This window comes from Lineus longissimus, chromosome 13 (genome assembly GCF_910592395.1).
Source record: "Lineus longissimus chromosome 13, tnLinLong1.2, whole genome shotgun sequence".
NCBI classification, from domain to species: Eukaryota; Metazoa; Nemertea; class Pilidiophora; order Heteronemertea; family Lineidae; genus Lineus; species Lineus longissimus.
In genome coordinates this window covers 4,143,020-4,161,073 of record NC_088320.1, presented here as the reverse complement: position 1 = coordinate 4,161,073, position 18,054 = coordinate 4,143,020, and the positions used below count along the sequence as shown (strand labels likewise).

General features: G+C 41.1%; 2 non-coding genes across 2 annotated transcripts; both read right to left on the bottom strand.

Annotated features, from left to right (window-relative positions):
* Window positions 1–11,961: 11,961 nt before the first annotated feature.
* Window positions 11,962–12,033, bottom strand: Trnat-cgu (transfer RNA threonine (anticodon CGU)). Its single transcript has one exon. It is a non-coding gene; the product is annotated as a tRNA-Thr (tRNA).
* Window positions 12,034–14,384: 2,351 nt separating this feature from the next.
* Window positions 14,385–14,456, bottom strand: Trnat-cgu (transfer RNA threonine (anticodon CGU)). Its single transcript has one exon. It is a non-coding gene; the product is annotated as a tRNA-Thr (tRNA).
* Between the last annotated feature and the right edge of the window lie 3,598 nt (window positions 14,457–18,054).

Here is an 18,054-nt window from a genome sequence, read left to right as displayed (position 1 = left end):
AACTTCAACTAAATTTGCGAAAACTAGAAGTTGACTGCGCTAAAAGGGGGGAAGTTCAAGGTATAAAAAGAAACAACATGATTATATGACTCACTTGGGAATGTTATTGAGGTGTTATGAAAAATTCTGCAAAAGGTTGTCATGATTACAAATAAAGTTAGATCTTCCGGGATTCGAACTACTGTCTGAGTAATGCACAAACGTAAAGGTGATAGTTCAACATGTGCTCTAGGCTGTATGTGAAAAAAAATCTTCCTCGCCGGCACCCCTACCCAGCAGTGTGAAAAAATTACCATGTTAGCCGCAGCACTTGCTGATTTCATTTCCGTAATCTACATTTTCAGGAGGGACTGCTCCAAAACTTCTTTAAGTCGCCACTTGCACAAATTTACAGCTACGGTACCACCCTGCTAGTAATCAGTTCGAAACTGACTGCAACAGAAACAATCATGAGTAAAAACTTTTTTTGCATCAAAAGCCTCATTTATTTCTCTTGCCCCATTGTGCTTCAAGAGTAATTACTTTCCCCCTAGATGTGCCAAGATTCCGTTTACCACTCTTGTCAGCTGCCACTCCAATTTAGCATTTTTTAAGCAAATTTAAACCTCTCTTTGATATTAAAACTGCCGCTCATCTTCCATTTTATTCCGAACACGAAAGCTGCGATAATTCATCACCCAGAAATTATCGATCTCGTCAAAGTAATTTCAGAGAGGAAGCCTTCTGTGCAATCTAGATGACATCCTCAGCTGAATATCAAGATAGTAAGAAGGACAAAACAAGGAAATCACTCCTAAAAAGCTTTCTCTGGCCTTGTAATCCCGGACTTCCTTATTTAGGAAACATCGGAGTCGATAATCTAATTAGTTGTATGCATCAATCATATCAGTCTTGATTGACAGACATGGCATATATTAAGATGATCAATAGATGATAGAACGCGGCATGAATATGAAACCGACGTGATGTCCAAATGCATCAGTTAGTTGTGACAACCTTATTTTTTAAGAGGGGGGGGGGGCAGCCATTTCCTTTTCCATTTTGTTGAAAGAATAGTGGCATTCTTCAGCGTTCTTATTTACCTATTTTCAACTCATATAAATTCATCGCCATCCCGTTCTAATATGAGTCTACCATCTGATACAATTGCCAATCGGCAACGGACCCCTTTCTTCGGACAATTACCACGCGATCGACGCAGTAGGAATATATCAGAAGGAAATTACACCAAAATATCATCAGTCCCTTATTTCCTTTTGGTAACAAGACCAAAGAGGCATCTCCTGACAGTAGAGCTGATCACGAATGAAACTTATATCGGAGATACAGTGTGTGTCAAGAAAATCCGAGTGAAATGCAATTAATTGCCAATGGTCTGCTTGATATATCTCGATTGCTGATCATCAGTTGTTGGATAATAGGCCTATATAACGACAGGGGGCGAATCAATAAAACGTTATTCATAACAGAAAACGCTGGTTTAATCAACTGAGTATACTAGTGATGCCTGAAGGTACTTGTTGTCATTCATCACTCAGATGCAGTACCACTTTAGTCCTCTATACCTGATTTCAAGTAGTATTCATTTCACCTGCAAGATATGGCTTCGAGATATATCGTCACGAACATCCGGAGGTGCATGATAGTAACTACAATCTATTGCTAGCAGCTATTCTGTTTCCGCTCCCGATGCAATACCTTTGATTGCATCGTGTGACTAACCAAAGCATCCATATTTGGCAATAACATGACGTCACCAGTAGCAATCGCATTGAATCCTGCGAGAGCCATTCTGGTGGATGGTAAAAAAATATCACACCGTCTGGGAGTCTCTAAAGTAGGGGAAAATAAATGAGTTTTCGTTGGAACGAAACCACGAGAGAACTGATTGCTCCACGGCAACGAATGATGAAATTCAATCAAAAATAGTTACAAAAAACCACGCGATTCCTTGAGTGCTTTCGTTGCCAATCTTGGAAAGAACAATTGCTTTGTTTTCATTTGCATTTCAGATGCATTTCGATTTCATCTGGGAAATTGGAACACAGAAATGACGCTTCGCATCCTATCGCATTTTTCAAGTTTAGATTTAGGGGAGCAATAACTCTGGTTGATTACTGCGTTGACAGTTGATGCATCTCCTTCTAAATTGTTCTTCTTGTCGATGTACCGGTATTACTTCTACTGATCCTACGGATTTCGGAGTTTTAGAATAATTGGCCCAGGCCGGAGGGTGCTGCAACTGAAACGATGTAGTTAAATGGGGGTATAGAAGCGGGGGTAAACAAGCCACAGACCACCTTATCATTTGCTGCTCATCACAATGAGAGGTTCTTACACTACATAACATCTTATGATAGCTGGATGAGTCGAGCGGTGGGGGAGGTTAACAGACATACTTATGTCATGGCTCGAAGTACCAAGTAGACTTACCTCATTTATTAATTATTTTTCTTGACATTCTGATCTACACGATGAGTAAGGGTAGTTGACCTATAGTTGGGGTCTAATTAAAACAGTTTTTAATGCTTGATCATAGGCCCCATTTGATGAGCCTTGAACCTCTGCAAGTATGTCATTCCAGGTCGCCAACGGACTGAGAATAGTTCATTACACTGTCTTTCACCGGCATTAGACTGTGATACCCCATGGCCCAAGTAAATACCTGACTTTTGATCTTGATCATCTAACAGAACGAACAGAAGCCAAAAACAAATACATGTATACTGAAACTCATTTGGTCCAATGCACCAATTAAGGCGGGATTTCCAATGGTAATGCCTCTTTTCACTCCGAATCGTGATTTGATGGGTTTCGCAGTCTCCACCTCGCGTTTGAATTAGAGTGATCACAAGCGCCTTGTGTTAGAATTATAGCGATCACCAACTCAATAGAATACACCCTAAAACGTGTTTATCAGAAAACGTGGGCTGAGCTGGCGTTGATTCCCTCGAAATGGAAAGAGAGGACCGTAATCTGCAAAACTAAACGATTCTTTAAGAAAATCCCTCAAAGATTTACTTCGCCTTTTCCAATTGAGAGAACTGGACAGAGTTCCCCGCACGTTTCCTTTGAATCTATTTTCACAATAGGAGGGTATGCCATCAGTCAGTCCCGCCCGCTGCGGCCTTCTTTGACCATTCGAAGGCTGATGACCAGCGCTGCTGATGATGCAAAACAAGACACATATGTCTTTAACTCTTTGCTGTTGTATTCCTTGTGTCCTTTGATCAGTTTGCTTATCCGAGTTGGCCATGGTATCCTATGTTTGAATCTTGGTATCATGTTGACCACTGGAAAAGTCTCCTTCGGTCTGGTCCCCGGCTCTCCCACCCCAGACCGAAAATCTCGATATGAAAAGGGCATTAGAAGAGGCCAAGGTCGAAATCCAAGATTTTATTCTCAGTTAAGATCTTATTCAGTTTCGTATGCATGAGGATGTACGAGATTCTTAGATTCTTGGCTAAGATCTTAAATAAGAATCTTACAAGAATCTTGTCAAGCATGTATATACGTGTATTGATGTACATGAAACCTTATAAAATCGTATCTACAAACCTTTTCAGAATACAAATCTTAAGAATCTTCTCTGGATTGTCGACCTTGGGGTATGTATTTCGGTTCCTCCACGTGACTATCATGCTTAGTGGGAATCGTAACTGGAGCTCCACAATGGTCAAAATCAGCAATTCGGAAATTGTCCAGTGCCTCTGGGTTAAGTAAGAAGATGTATATCTCACTAGTATTTCTCGGCGGAATACGTTGGAGACGGTGCGACGCCAGGCTTCAAATCATAGACAGAGCATCATGATTTTCGACCAGTGTATCAATACAAATTACTGGAAGGCGTCTGGGCACGCATCCAGGTGCAGTATTCATGAAACTGTTTGGGATACCTGTCATCATTTACCACTTAGTCGGAAATTGGTTGAACTATTTTGATGAATCTCGTTGATTCAATATCACGTTTATTCAACTATAAAAGGGTTAATACGAACTCCTATCTATAGCAAGGCGATAACGCTCGCCATGGAATTGACACGCCCTTGAAAGGCGGCTCAGATAAGTCACTTGGAGACACTGTTTCCGTTCTGGCAATGGAGAGAAATTGCATTGAGTCATGATTAAGTGAAATGGCTTCGACTTCTTCAGAAAAATAACTTCCGAAAAGGGTGGGATTTTTCATACACCATACGTTCTTCTCAGTGGAAAGGAATAGTAATCATTCAAATCGAGCAATGACATAGATGAAGGTTTAATCAGGTCTGAGAAAGATTATGGTGAGGGAGCTGCTTCATTCAATGTCATTTCTCCTACCGGTAATGATTTACGCTATGACGATGGTTGCAACTCGGTCTAAGTCTAAACTCCTACCTAACTCTGTTCAAGCCAAGATACCGAACAATTTTGAGTTGACTTTAACAAATCCAATTCTGATATGTTTCGATCAAATTTCAGTAGACTATGAATATGATATTAAATTAGTAATGCATCACTACATGCACCCCAGCGCAACAAACTTTCTTTCGAAGAATCATACAAATTACGGTTAAACCCTTCAACCATAAAATTCAACTTTACAATCTCAGAATGAGATATATATCTGATGTGACATAACGACATACCAGAAACGAACATAGTATTCATCTTGTACGTTTACGTCAAAAACGACATCCGTTTCGATGCCCAGTGAACAGGGTTGAGAAGGACAACTCAATCAAACATGGCGAGGGACACGACCCGGGTGTTTCTCCCTGACAACTAACGTGGTTATGACATCGAATATTCTTGCTTGACAGATCAGTGCTTTGATATGTAGTATATATTTACGCAGTGATGGCGTCTAGTCAGTGAGGAAAGGCGTCTGCTTGGCTAGCTGGATAGTGACGGCTTTCGAAGATTTAGTAAGTGATGGAAGGAACCGAGAAAGATTATTGCTCATTACAGAACAAGTGTGTACATTTTGTTGCGCCTCAAGGTACAGTCAAGGTACTAAGACACTTGCATGGCAAACTACAACAACAAGAAGTAAATGTTGCAAACTGTCGTCTTTCGCGTATCTTTCGGCTCATACTCCCAATGGTAGCAAATGAGACGTTTTATGAAGAAAACAAACACAACAGGCCGTACCTACCAGCATCATCTATCATCGTACTCTTTGATGTTCATAAATCTTCGGAAGTTGTTCACAAACTTTCCCGATATGTTAAACAAAATCAAATATCTTTTTTATTATTCAAGTATTCTCCAACATCAAATTTCACATTTCTCTAATCAGTCCGATTCCACTGACCGTGGCAAAATCGAGAGAAATTCAACCAGCATCATCAACCAGTAATCAGCGGCAAGCCTTTGAGGTTCCGTCGTGTGTTACTAACAGCGTGGCGCGCGGTCACCGACGTAAGAAACAGTGATTAATGAGTCCCTAATATAACTTATAGAAGTATTTTTACTGATCATTTGTCATCGGGCATTTAACCCCTGCCAGAGGTCCCCTGGTATCAAACAGTGAGGCCTCAATTAGGCCAGATGCTGGGCTTGGAAGGGTGTGGGCAATGGGAAGGTGCTTTTAGAAAACGGTTTCAGCCCTTCCGAAACAGCAAAAAGTGATAAATCATTTTCTGTAGGAACGAGATGCCACAGATGCCTCTGTTCCTTATATTACAGAATTAGATCTTGAACACCATCAAGGATTTTTAGCCAAAAACGTATGCACCCCAAGGTATTGTTTTTTTCAGCGAGAGGTCTTTCAGAATCTTAAAAACCTATTTGGGTAACAAGTCAAACCAACACCTTCAATTTCGAACTCTGCAATGCCTTGTTATCTTCCTCAGCACGGTTCCAATATTTCTGGGTCTTTCACATTATTTGCGTTTCATCTCATTCTTCCTAAAGTTTTATTGCCTTAGCCATAACACTTGAAACGAGTACCAGATACATTGCCAGATTCCCTTCTGAACAAATCAGGACGAAAACACAATTTAATCAAAATATCTGATTGAAACTATTTAAACCGAACTACTATTATTATGATGGAATTCTGTTACTTGTCATGGCTGTTTACCTCTTTGTCAATGCCCCGTTCGTGTATATTCATGACTTAATCGAAATCCTTGTCAATTCCATGGAAATGCAAATCAATTGAAAACATTTGCAGAATTCAAATGAGCTAGGGAAATTGGCTTGTCCATCCTCTGTACTTTCATGTACATCCTTGTGAGAATTTCACGTACAGTGACAGGATGTTCTGTGCTTGTGTACACAGTCTGTACGAGGGACTTTTTCAGGTTGATCTGGCTGCAAGTCGGCTCATGTCATCAATATATTAACCCGAGTATTGATTCAATTTACTGCCAGGGACTAATCAGGTCCACGCTTGTCACATGTCCGATCTGACCCAACCTTTTCTTCTTGCAAACATGGATATCCCACCTCTCCTGCAACATAATCAGCATGGAGCCATCACTGAACTTATGCAACGATTTTGTTCAAGTTAGACTGGGCCGTACCAACTACATCTCAGCCCTAACAAACATATTGAATAAGTTAGACTGACAAGCTAAATGAACAAAAGGAAATGATGTAGAGTTGGTGCATGGAGTTGATGATTTGTCCAATCAACGTTTCTCTTTTTTATATCGTTTCAGGATGTTGATGATTTGGTTGATTGGTTCTTTGTGCTGGAGACAGGAACCAGGCTGAAGGCGGAGACCACGGCCCTAATGGAAGCAAACAAGTCGGCCTGACGTCCGGAATCTCGCTGAGGTATGGATTAGCAAGCCGGGAACAACACGTCTTGCGACAAAACGATGCCATCGACGAACGGGCTCTTCATGACTAGTGACCCTTCGAGGTTGGGCCTGTCCACAACGGTAACAACACCAGTTGTTGATGATGGGGATGCCATCGAAAGAAGGCTGAGAACAAAAATGCTTTATGTGGTCCCTTCTCGAACATCCCTTCTCGGAGGTAGATGTGGATCAAAGTCATATCGTTCAACGAATCTGAATGACGTGAAGTCTAATTAGAAAAGCAAGATGGACACGGGTAGAGCATGCAGATAATTCATGGAGTGGCCTGACTGTGGACATTTCTTCTATGTATTTGTTTATCTGCTTCGATTTTATGATATTTACTTGGAAAATCGTCCACAGACATGGCTGGATTCGTCTGCCGTTCATCATGAGCATCGTAGCAAAACGCAGACCACGTCCGGGAATGATAAGATCGAGATGAACATTCAAATACACAATCTGGTGATTTTGTCAGGAAATATGCGCAGTAGCAGTTACACGATGACTTCTGTGGCCGTTACTGTTACCGAATCGAAAGGATTTATGATGTATGTTGACATATTTTAGTTGATGAGTTGATTTGTAACGTTGACGGGCTTTGTTTTCGAAGAAAATGACATGATTTTTTGTCCAGCCTTGAACAAAGTGAATGATTTATAAACACGGTCCTTGACTCGCTGTCCGTGAAAAAGCAATGATTGGAAATCGGAAGAACTGATTTTAGTTTGACAGTGCCACGGAAATGCTGATCACACGCACGTCCGTCACAAAGTGATTGGAAATGAAAAAAAGTCAAGCTGGAACTAGATATGACTTTGTCAGTCATCATTTCAGCATGAACTTGTCGATGATCGGGGGGTTGCTTGACAGGAAGCTATGTTCATACTATTGGAATATCGACTATTTTGACAAATATGTTCACTTCACTGTACCCTAACTGTTTTAAAAAACTGTCGTGCTGCATCAAAGAACGTGAAATAAATCATCTGGACAGGTCAAGTTAATTTTATTTTTATACAAAGACTGCGGCAAAAATATATTTTGATGCTGTGGTCTTCTAGCTAAGGGATTTATCTTCCCTGCAGTATACATGCACATGTAGTTTCAGAAAAACACCATCAATCTTTAGAATTATTTCACATCCCTGCGCACAAAGAATTTCCTCGTGCCCTTCATAAATCTTATTTGGCTGTTTTTTGCGTAATCCTTGAAATCACTCTGTACTTGGACTTTTATCATTTCAATCTAAATTACAAATTAAAGAAGGCAATTTGTCTCAACATTGTAAGCTGTTGTTGATGGAATTAGCTTCTTCCCTCTCAAGAAAATAAATAATGGCCTTCAGCAGCAAAGGCTCAGGTTAATTTCAGCGTACGACAAAAATAAAGTGTTTGCCCATGACAGGTTTCCCGTAAGATTTGTGTAATCAAGTTTTAAATTAAACGGTAACATCGGGTTTGAAACAGATGGGAATCAAAATAATGGGGAGGAAAAACTAGAGTACAGTAATTTTCAAAGATGTAAAATAGCCTTAAAGTCTTAAATCATGTGTCTGTGCGAAGTCTCCCTTTTCTTTAACAACGAACTACGTTGATTTACTTTTCGTTAGAGAACTTCACTGTCATATCAATGAGAGATATGTATTCACCAGGCATGTACAGAAAAGTAGAACATCGCAAGATTTTAAGAAGCTACCCTGCCGATCCATTCCTCCAAAACAGTCTGACAAAGAGACACCAAGATTAAGCTATCCCCTGGTCACCTGGGAGTCACCTGGGGCCGGGATTGATAAGAGGTTAGAGTAGATTTGTCCCCACGTGACAGAAGGGACGTCAGGTCTTTTGAAAATTTGATAAATTAAAGACCCCATTAATCACTTGGGGTGGGACGGCTGTTCAGGAACTTGTCCGTATCTTGGCTGATGGCAATGGGCGGCCGAATCGAGTTCGTTTCATGTTTCCGTGGCCGTTCCTATCATTTCCCTTTTCGGCAACGTTTGATGCTTTGCCGGAACATACCGGTCACGCAAGCGTCCCCGTGATGATGAAGCAAAAGATATCCAACGAACGTTTCCAGTGGATGACTGAGTCGTCCGACGAATACCAGTTTCTTTAACAAATATACATACACAACTTGTTAGCCCGTTTTCCCCCCCTCCCCACTCGCTACGGTCACACGAAGCTTCGCCGTGTTGACGGAATAATTATCCAAGCAGCAAAAGCTTATAGACGATTGTTATACTGTCAAGAGACACAAGGTTTAGTTGAAAATTATGTAAAACAATAGGGCCAAATGAGGTGATGCATATCACCAGATATTGGTTAGTTTGGCCCCCTGCACTTGTTAAAAATTCTGGCTCAACTACTATCCTGCGTGGACTTCGAAAGATCTCTACTCGGCAGGTTGTTTCGATTCCTTAGCTACAGGACGGGTGATGCCTATGCTGAACGACCAACATCAGAGATACCCAAGCTAGGGGACGGGCAATTGATAAAGTCTGCAGAAATTTCGATCCCAATGAGAACCGATTCATATATACAGTGCAACAGGAGACCAGTCCATGACATCATCAACGTATCGAAACACTGACTGACGTCTTGTAAAAACGCTGCAGCAACAACCATTTCTCAAAGCCATGAAAAACAATTAGGTTTTTAAAATCTTAGAATCCTGGAACCTAGTTACCTTGGAAGGAAATTTATATTATAATTACGGGTTAAACCAAATCATGAAAGATATCCTGGCAGATATTGTATGTAATGTAACTCACTGAAATGTCTACAAATGCTCCCAGTGGTGTGCGTGCAATTCAAGCAAAACTTGACTGGCGCATCAATGGGGTTGTCATGAAAATCATGACTATGATATATCTCCCACTATTCTATTTTTTGAAAGACTTGGATCAGTTTAATGTATTCCCTTATGATTAATTACCTGACTCTACTAACAGGTAAGATTTCACTCCAACTTGCAACAATTTCACATCCATGGCTGTAGATCATTACACGCTTTTTATGGTATAGACATACGACGATCAATGTTTTTTTTCGGGAAAAAGTCAGCTAGTACGCCAAATGTTTAACTAAGAATCCATTTGGTTTCGGACTGGTAGGAGTATATGATGAAGTCAAAACAAAGCACTCTTTCAAACCACAGACTGTGGTTTTTAATATGTTGCAGAGGCAGCAGCTTGAGCGTTGTCACTAATGTAATGTAATGTGTTTGGAAAGTAAGAACCGGCTACATTCATTGATTCGTCGTCTTTGGACCCGGAATACTACCCAAGTATAAAGGTAGGCCCTGATTTTCATTGTTCCTGCGGGTGTTCCAGCGGGATGACAAACATTTCGCCAGGACTGACTGTGAGATTGAGATAATATTGAAGGGAATTGTTCGGGTATGTTGGTCGCCTTTTTTCGATTTTAGGTTAAAAACAGCAAAATCCCTTTTTCAATGTTAAAGAGCGAGTCAATATGCTGTAGTGTTCTTTTACGTGTATTTAGAACAATCTCTCCTGGCGCCGTTCCTCGCACTTTAATGGCTTATTTCGCCCCTCACTCGCTCCCTCAAAATCACGAACCGCATTTTTGAACATCATAATTCATATCGATAAGTTGAGTTACAACTGAAGCATAATGCATCCCATCATATAGTTATACCTCTTCCGATTCTGACACTGATTTCGGTCGGTTGAAGGCGGGAGAACCCACACGAATCGACCCCTGGCCATGAATTGAATCTGACCCAGAGGGAAATCAGAATAACCGTGCGTGCGGAATACATCTTCGCCAAATGATTTCAGGGCCAATCAATCATACAGACATAGATATAATTGCATGTGATAAAGTTATGTATCATGGGGAGAGTGGGGTCTCAATCAACATGGACAGAAGGCTTCCGGTAGTTGGACTAGACGGAGTGGTCGCACCGAGCCGTTTCTCGAAAGGGAGGCGGGGGGGGGGTGGTAAGATGAAGAATGTTCCCCCACCATCCATCACTAAAGACAGTGCAGATCTTTGCCGGCCCCAAGGGCACTCTTATCAAAAAGGCTTATGAACTTTATAGGACAACGTCAAACTGTACACGTATTGGATAAGTAGATGAACAATCCTTTAATGATTAAGAGTCTTCGGGAAATTTTGACGCGCGGAAAGTAATCAAAGGCGAAATATTCACAGCTTTTCCGATGAATTTCCGATTAGTCTATCTACAAATTATAACTTCATGCAGACTACATCTTCTAATTCACGATGACTATAAAATGTTGATATGCCTACTTTGCCACGCAAAGCAAAATTTGAGGTCTTCCATAGGAACCATGTTAATTAGCGTACGTCGTCATGACTGACTATCAAAGTAGCTGAATCCTTTAATCCTTAACTTTGACTTAACTCGTAAACTCTCCTTAGTCTGCCTGGTGATTCAGAGGGTCTATGACAGTCATCCGGACATCTCATGTGGCAGTTCATCATATTTTTCTCACTCTTAAAACATTAGTCACAGCGCTTTTCCATTTGGCGTATGGCCTTAAATTTTCGATTGGACATAAATAACCAGAACCTACCCCATAAAGTCTCGTTTTCTTAAGTTCGGTGTATTCAAGTGAGAATTGCATGCGGTCTGTTAATGGTCGATCGAACCGAACAAGCGTTCTGCTATAATTGATATTGATGCCTAATTAATTAGATTCGTTCTGAGTGCATTTAACCGAATCTAAATATTATCATGATATGCTAATGAGCTGTTCGAGGGCGATTTATTGACTAATTAGAAGACATTAACTTGAGCGTGACTGGTGGCAGGTTGCATTTTTGATGATGCAGCGGATTAGAGAGCATGTCATTTTTTCCTGCAGATGTTCGAGGTCCGAATACGGACAGAGCATGTTTTTGATATTTCTATATGTGAACTCCAAAACCTCAAAAACCTGGCTGTATGTACAAAGCAAAGCAGCAACATCAGATCACTGTTTTGCCAGGTAAAAATAATTCCTAATAATTCTTCGTCCTGAGATCGAAGCTGAATGTTGATTTTTAAGATGTCAAATATAGCCTAGGTCTATAGCTGATGTTATCAGCCGCGAAAAAGAAGTTCGTTCAAATTGTAATAAACCTTGGTTGAAGCCAAAATTTAGTATTACTTACTCCTGATGAAATAAAAATTATACAGGCTCCAGCGGGATTTGAACCCACGATCTTCGGTTTACGAGACCGACGCCTTACCACTTGGCCATAGAGCCTTCGATGATCTTAACGCCTTGGCTATTGGTAGGCCTGTTGAGGTTTATTGTTCCCAATCAAAGCATTGAGCTTTCGCATCATTAACAAATTCAGATGCTAAAAAACGAGGAAATGACATGATTTTACAGGTGGTTCACAGCCCAGACTGCCTGGTCAGGTAAACCTACATGTACCAGCGAGGATACACCGGGGGTACGTCGTTAGCAACTTTGGGGACCCGGATATTCCCCTACCATGTCTCGCCAAATATCAGTTTCACAGTTTTCACAGTTTCACATTTTTCAACTTGGATACACCAGAAACAGTGCGAGAATATACAATGGGTGGCAGAGGTGAAGTGCAAGGAGTTGAAGAGTAATGCCATTAGCACCTGCATTCCGCGCACTTCCTTGGTCGACAGTTTTCTCGCAATTAATTAACAGGTGATTAAGAAGAGAAAATGCCGGTGTTATGACACGCTGTCCTAATTTCTACCTTATCTTCGCTCCTCTTTAGCGGGTTACGTTTTTTAGGGCATGTGACAAAAAACTGTCGGTGACACTAATGGTGGCAAGATCTCTGGTGCTAATGACGCACCTTTGCGATAGCACAGGAGGGGATGTGTGGTCAAATATCTTAGTCAATTATTCCATCATTATTTCACTCAGTTTGATCACTTCAGCAACTGGGTCTCTTATCAACTTGGGTCAGCATTGTCCAAGACCAAAAAGAAGCAGAAAATGCATCAAAAATGGGATAGAAAATGTGAAAATAATTCTTCTTATCGGTTGATTTTTGTTAAGTGGTCAACGCGTTTTGGATGAGGTTTTTGATATTCTGCGTGCAGCACGATAGCCCTCGTTTTCTGTATGATATTGTTATATCAATAACCAAAATTATGAAGGTATGGTCGTAAGATATGCACATCCATGGCTGGGATTGTGCGATAAGTCAAAAAATGATAGGGGTGCGTCCTTATCTCGATATTTTTGTCATCGGAAATTCTGAGGTGTTCCTAGTCTTTTAATGCGACTCGTGTCCTGCGCAAGCTTCGGTGAAAGAAGAATTGGATCGGCCGTCCCCCTTGCCCGAAGACCCAACGCTAGAGGCGACAGGTGCCTAGCCGCGCTAATATCGTGAGGAAGAATAAATAAGGCCCGTAGCAGCGCCGAAACAGATTACAAGTTGTTGAAAAAATGGAATAAAATAGTGCCATTTTAGATAGAGCATCGGTGTATCAAAAGGTGGGCAGATTTCTTTCCATTTTAAGTTTTTTTATTCTTCTCACGATTTTGGTACTTTTTGACAATTTACAATTTGAAACGCAGCGAGTTATTCAAAGTCCTGCCCACTTTGTGGACGCAAGGGGCTTTATCATTCTTTCCTAATGATAGGTTACCAATGACGGGAGGGGTAATTTCGTTGGCGTGTTTTAAAGGCAAGATGAATGGGCTCTTCGTAAAAATGTAGAATGTCGAATAGGTCAAAAATCGACAAAAACACTTGCAATGAGTGGAAATGCAACATTCTGTGGCGTTTTCATGATGTTGTTTTTTTGTTTAAAGGCATTTTTTGGTCTAAAATTGTATCATCACTCCTTTTTAGACAGTTGATTAAAGAAACTAACCAGCGGCGGGGCCAGCTCGAAATCAGTTCTGGTGGCAAAGCATGGCAAAGCCAAGATTACTATTTCTCGGTCTTGGGTGCTTTCTTTATATCATCTAAATATGTGAGACAAGTCTGGAGGAGGTGATTCAAACAAATCCATATATATTCCACCCCTGACATGGAGACGGCATGATTTAAATTGCGAATTAATGCTGGCGCTTGTGACCTTGAAGAGAAATCCGGTTTAATCCCTGATTTATCACCGTGATTGATACGCCCAAGATAACGCTCACGTTCGGAGGAGATGCACCCACCATCCCAATCTTGGTTGCTCAGCTCTCGCTTGTTTTGAATTCAAAATCGAATTTGACCATAGAGTTGATATCTCACTGACAAGTGAAATTAATACATCCTTATAAATTCATAATTGGGATGTCGTCATCTGATTTGACAAGGTCGCGAGGCTGTCAAGGCTAGGGTGGCAATTATATAGATAACAATCCGAGGAGGTATTGGGGTTGGAGTTCAATCCTGATATACATGAAGAATTCAAACTACCTAGTACGGATAGTACGATGTAGTTGTACCAGAATAGTGTTCCTCTCAATGCTATCTTTTTCAAAAGATAGACATATTACTGTTTAAGGTTCGAATAACATCAAAACAGGACACTCTAAACACACAAAAAAAGAAATTTCTTTAAAAAAAGTGTATCTTGGTCATTTGAGTGCAAATTGATTGGCTACTTGTATTTTGTGCAAAAAGGCTCCAGCGGGAGTTGAACCCGCGATCTTCGGTTTACGAGACCGACGCCTTACCACTTGGCCATAGAGCCTTGCTGTCTTCCTCGCGCCAGATTGGCCTTCTTCAGCTAACAATCATTTTCTTTCCGCTTTACCATTTTGGGTGACAACTTGATAATGCGTAAAATACCATATTAGTCAAAGTACACTTCTGTCAAGTGACTGATGCCAGGACGCCTCACTGTTTCATCTTTGCAGTACATAGTATGCCTAAATTTGAGCAGTCTGTTCCAAAGTTATGTTTGCTTGTCCAATAGTTGTACGCCTGAAGATGTATGACTTACGTTCCAAGAGCCCTCACTCTCAGCCAATATCCCTGCCTGCATGGCCCTTGTCTGTTTTACCCTCCTGGCCTCGCCCTCCACCCCTTCATTTATCATTCACGCGTGAATCATATCTGATCGGGTTTACAAGTATTCGCCTAATCAGATCAACTCAGCCTCGCATCAGAACTGTCTTGATACCATCACACCATCAAGAATTATCATTCGGGCATCTTAAATTTCATCAGACACGAATTGTCTTCTAATTCTATTTTCTCGCAAGTTCGAAAGTTCATCTCAATTTCTTTATTACATATTTAAGTGGATTACAATCATACTGACGTATGTGTAGATTGCCTCTGACAATTTATGTAAATATTACTTGCTGCTGTTTCAAGAAAACAAATTTGATACGAGTTGGGTATTACGCTGTTCCAGGGTCTTTCTCCGACCTGATTATACTAGGATAACTCAATAGTGGGTCAACGTACTGAGCAAGTAGAAGCAACAAGCACATGATTACTCAAATCAGTCAAAACGGATCCTTATTCTTCAGCAATCACTTTTTGACACGGTTAAAAAAACCGTTACAGATCGCCGGCCTGTCAGAGCTAGTCAACAGATCAAAGGAACCGCTCATGCAGATCAAGTGACAGCAAAGCTAGAGGATTCGCTCCTGACAAGATACGTGTAGGATTTAAGAACTGGAATGCTGGCTCAGCTCAATCGCTGAATGTCAATTTCAATTGAGAGCTCGGGCATTGTGGGTTCCAGAGATGGTTTTTACTCGTAATTTTGGCACCTGTTTTAACTAAACCCCAGGCCCTGTTGTAAGAATGTTAGCATGTTGTTCATGTACATTGACTGATCATCAAGCATCGTCAAGAGTGCGAGCCAATCGCCCCAGCCAATCAAATGGCTCAATCATTCTCTTTCGAATGAAGAGGTCCGATAATGCATGAATCTGATTAGCTTCAGCCCGGTCTGCGCTTCCAGCTGATTGGATGCCCATACAAGACGGCCCTTTCCACACCAATGAACAAGAGAACCCTTGCATAAATATCAATCACCATACCGCGACGTACACAATTAGTGAACACCTCATTTAATCCAGGGATATATCGTAGTTTATTAGTTCCGAACGGTGATACATTTACGTAATGCAATTGAGGGACTGGAGCGCCTTGACATTTTGCGGTCCGTGATACCAATGTGAGTTGCGACGGTTGCCGTTAGAGGGCTGACATGAGTAGCAGAGGCTGGTATGCGCATGTATAACTGGATACAAAATCTGGATATCTTGTTCCAACATCTGACGATCTTAGAGCTGATTTAAAGTCAAATGAGTATTGCGCAGAATGCTAGACGAATGGTAGGGCGGGGTGGGCTGGGGTCTGAACGGGTCTCTTGGACATCTTCTAAACCTAGTTGTTCCCAACGTCCTCCGAATATACCTTGTTTAGAACTTCAAACGTCCTTGAGCTTTGCATGACGACGTCATTCGCGGGAACAAATAAAGCGTGTTGAGCCGCTTCTATCGATTTTCTTTTTCAAAAGAACAGGCAATCACTGATTTGACTCTATTCCCTCGGTCCTCCCGAGGATTGGGCGGAAACCAGCGGGAAATAATATCTCTTCTCAACCAAGGCGTCATTATGTACATCGCACATTGGCGGCAACATCAAAGGCTGTCTTGGCAATCATCTGAGAGCCTGAGAATTTCATTCATTCACAGCGGTCTTGATTAATTTAATTTCGCATAATCGCAACTGCTAGTTGTATTCAGTTTGCGTCAGGATTCCGTCACATTTGGCGACGTGGCTGGAGAGGAGATTCGCCCCTCGAAGGTCACGCGAAGGGAAGACGCACTCATCGGCTTGAGAAACTTCACAGGGTTTAGAGCCTTTCATTCCGATCACAACTGACATTAATCAAGAGATATCTACGTTGAATGGAGCCACCACGCTGCCTAGAGAATATCTCGCCCGCCTCACCCCCCAAACTCAATTTCTCCAGTCAATCATCCTGGTTTCAATTGAACCCCTGATTAGTTCGATTTACCCATGATTGTGTTTACGCGTCGTGTCCTTGACCTTGGGAATCGAACCAATGTGAGGTCGCGGTTATTAACCGGCAGATCGAGTACAGAATCTAATGTACCGTTTTATCAGATCATATCGAGCTCGTACCTGAAAGGAATTGCTGTGAATTTCATCATACAGGTTTGGGGAACATACCATGTACCACACCTACAGAAGTCTTCTGGTTGACGATAACCCTGAAACAAATATGAAGAAATGTGTCGCAAAATGACGCGAAGAAACGAAGAATGTGACAACCGGCCTTGTCTTCATCATGATTGTGACAATAGACGTACATCTTACCCCTCATCCTAATATGTATTGCGATTGACACAAATTATCTTGATGAGCGTCAATAGGGAGAAAATGTTGTTTTCACTGAATTACTCTCACCGAGCATCATTCCTCGTCATTGCTCCCTCAATTCCGTGATAATCCTCGGAAACGACAGGCACGACACCTGGGATGAAATCTCGAAATCATTCTGTCATTTTTTGGGATCAATGATACAGGATATGGCGAAATTACAGAATACACCATACAGTTTGCACCATACTGGGTACTGCATTAATATTATCAATAACATAATGAATTGTACATGACGGGATCAGACATGTCAGAAGCATGTATTAAGCTTACAACTTGGCGAAGATAAATGCGTCGATTCCAATGATTACGTTTCAGTATAGAAGCATCTTGTGACAGAGGTACCGTACCTTTGAAGTGCGCCTCAATGCTTTCATGGTTCTTATAGACCCATTGAGTCCTGTGGTCTTTACCGAAAGAAATCTGAATTAGACGTTTCGCTGCTTGCCACCGTAGTCGGCTGACGCGACGGTTTAAACAACACAATTTATTAAAAAATATTTGTTTTACCGATGCCACTTTCGGAAAGTTACAACCGGAAATTTCCTATTAGCGAAATCTCGTAATGATTAATGACAAATCATATTCCACATATGTTGTACTGTTACATGTTTTAACGGATTATCTCAAATCCACAGGTAAATATTTCTAGGAAGTTCAAACTAATTGATCAAACTTCCCTAATTGTTTCAAATGGCGGTATCTAAGTCCTGATAACGGCAAATAAATTTACTTGGCCGATTGATGAGGTAGCGATAATCCTAAAACAATATTGACCTGTTAATCGATTCAAAATGTTTGGATTTGAATTGGAATATTGTAAATTAACTTTCTTTCGTGATTGATCACTAATCAGTTGGTTCAGAAAATGCTTGTGGGCACACTACCTACAACTGTCGTTCACTGAATGAATGGGAACT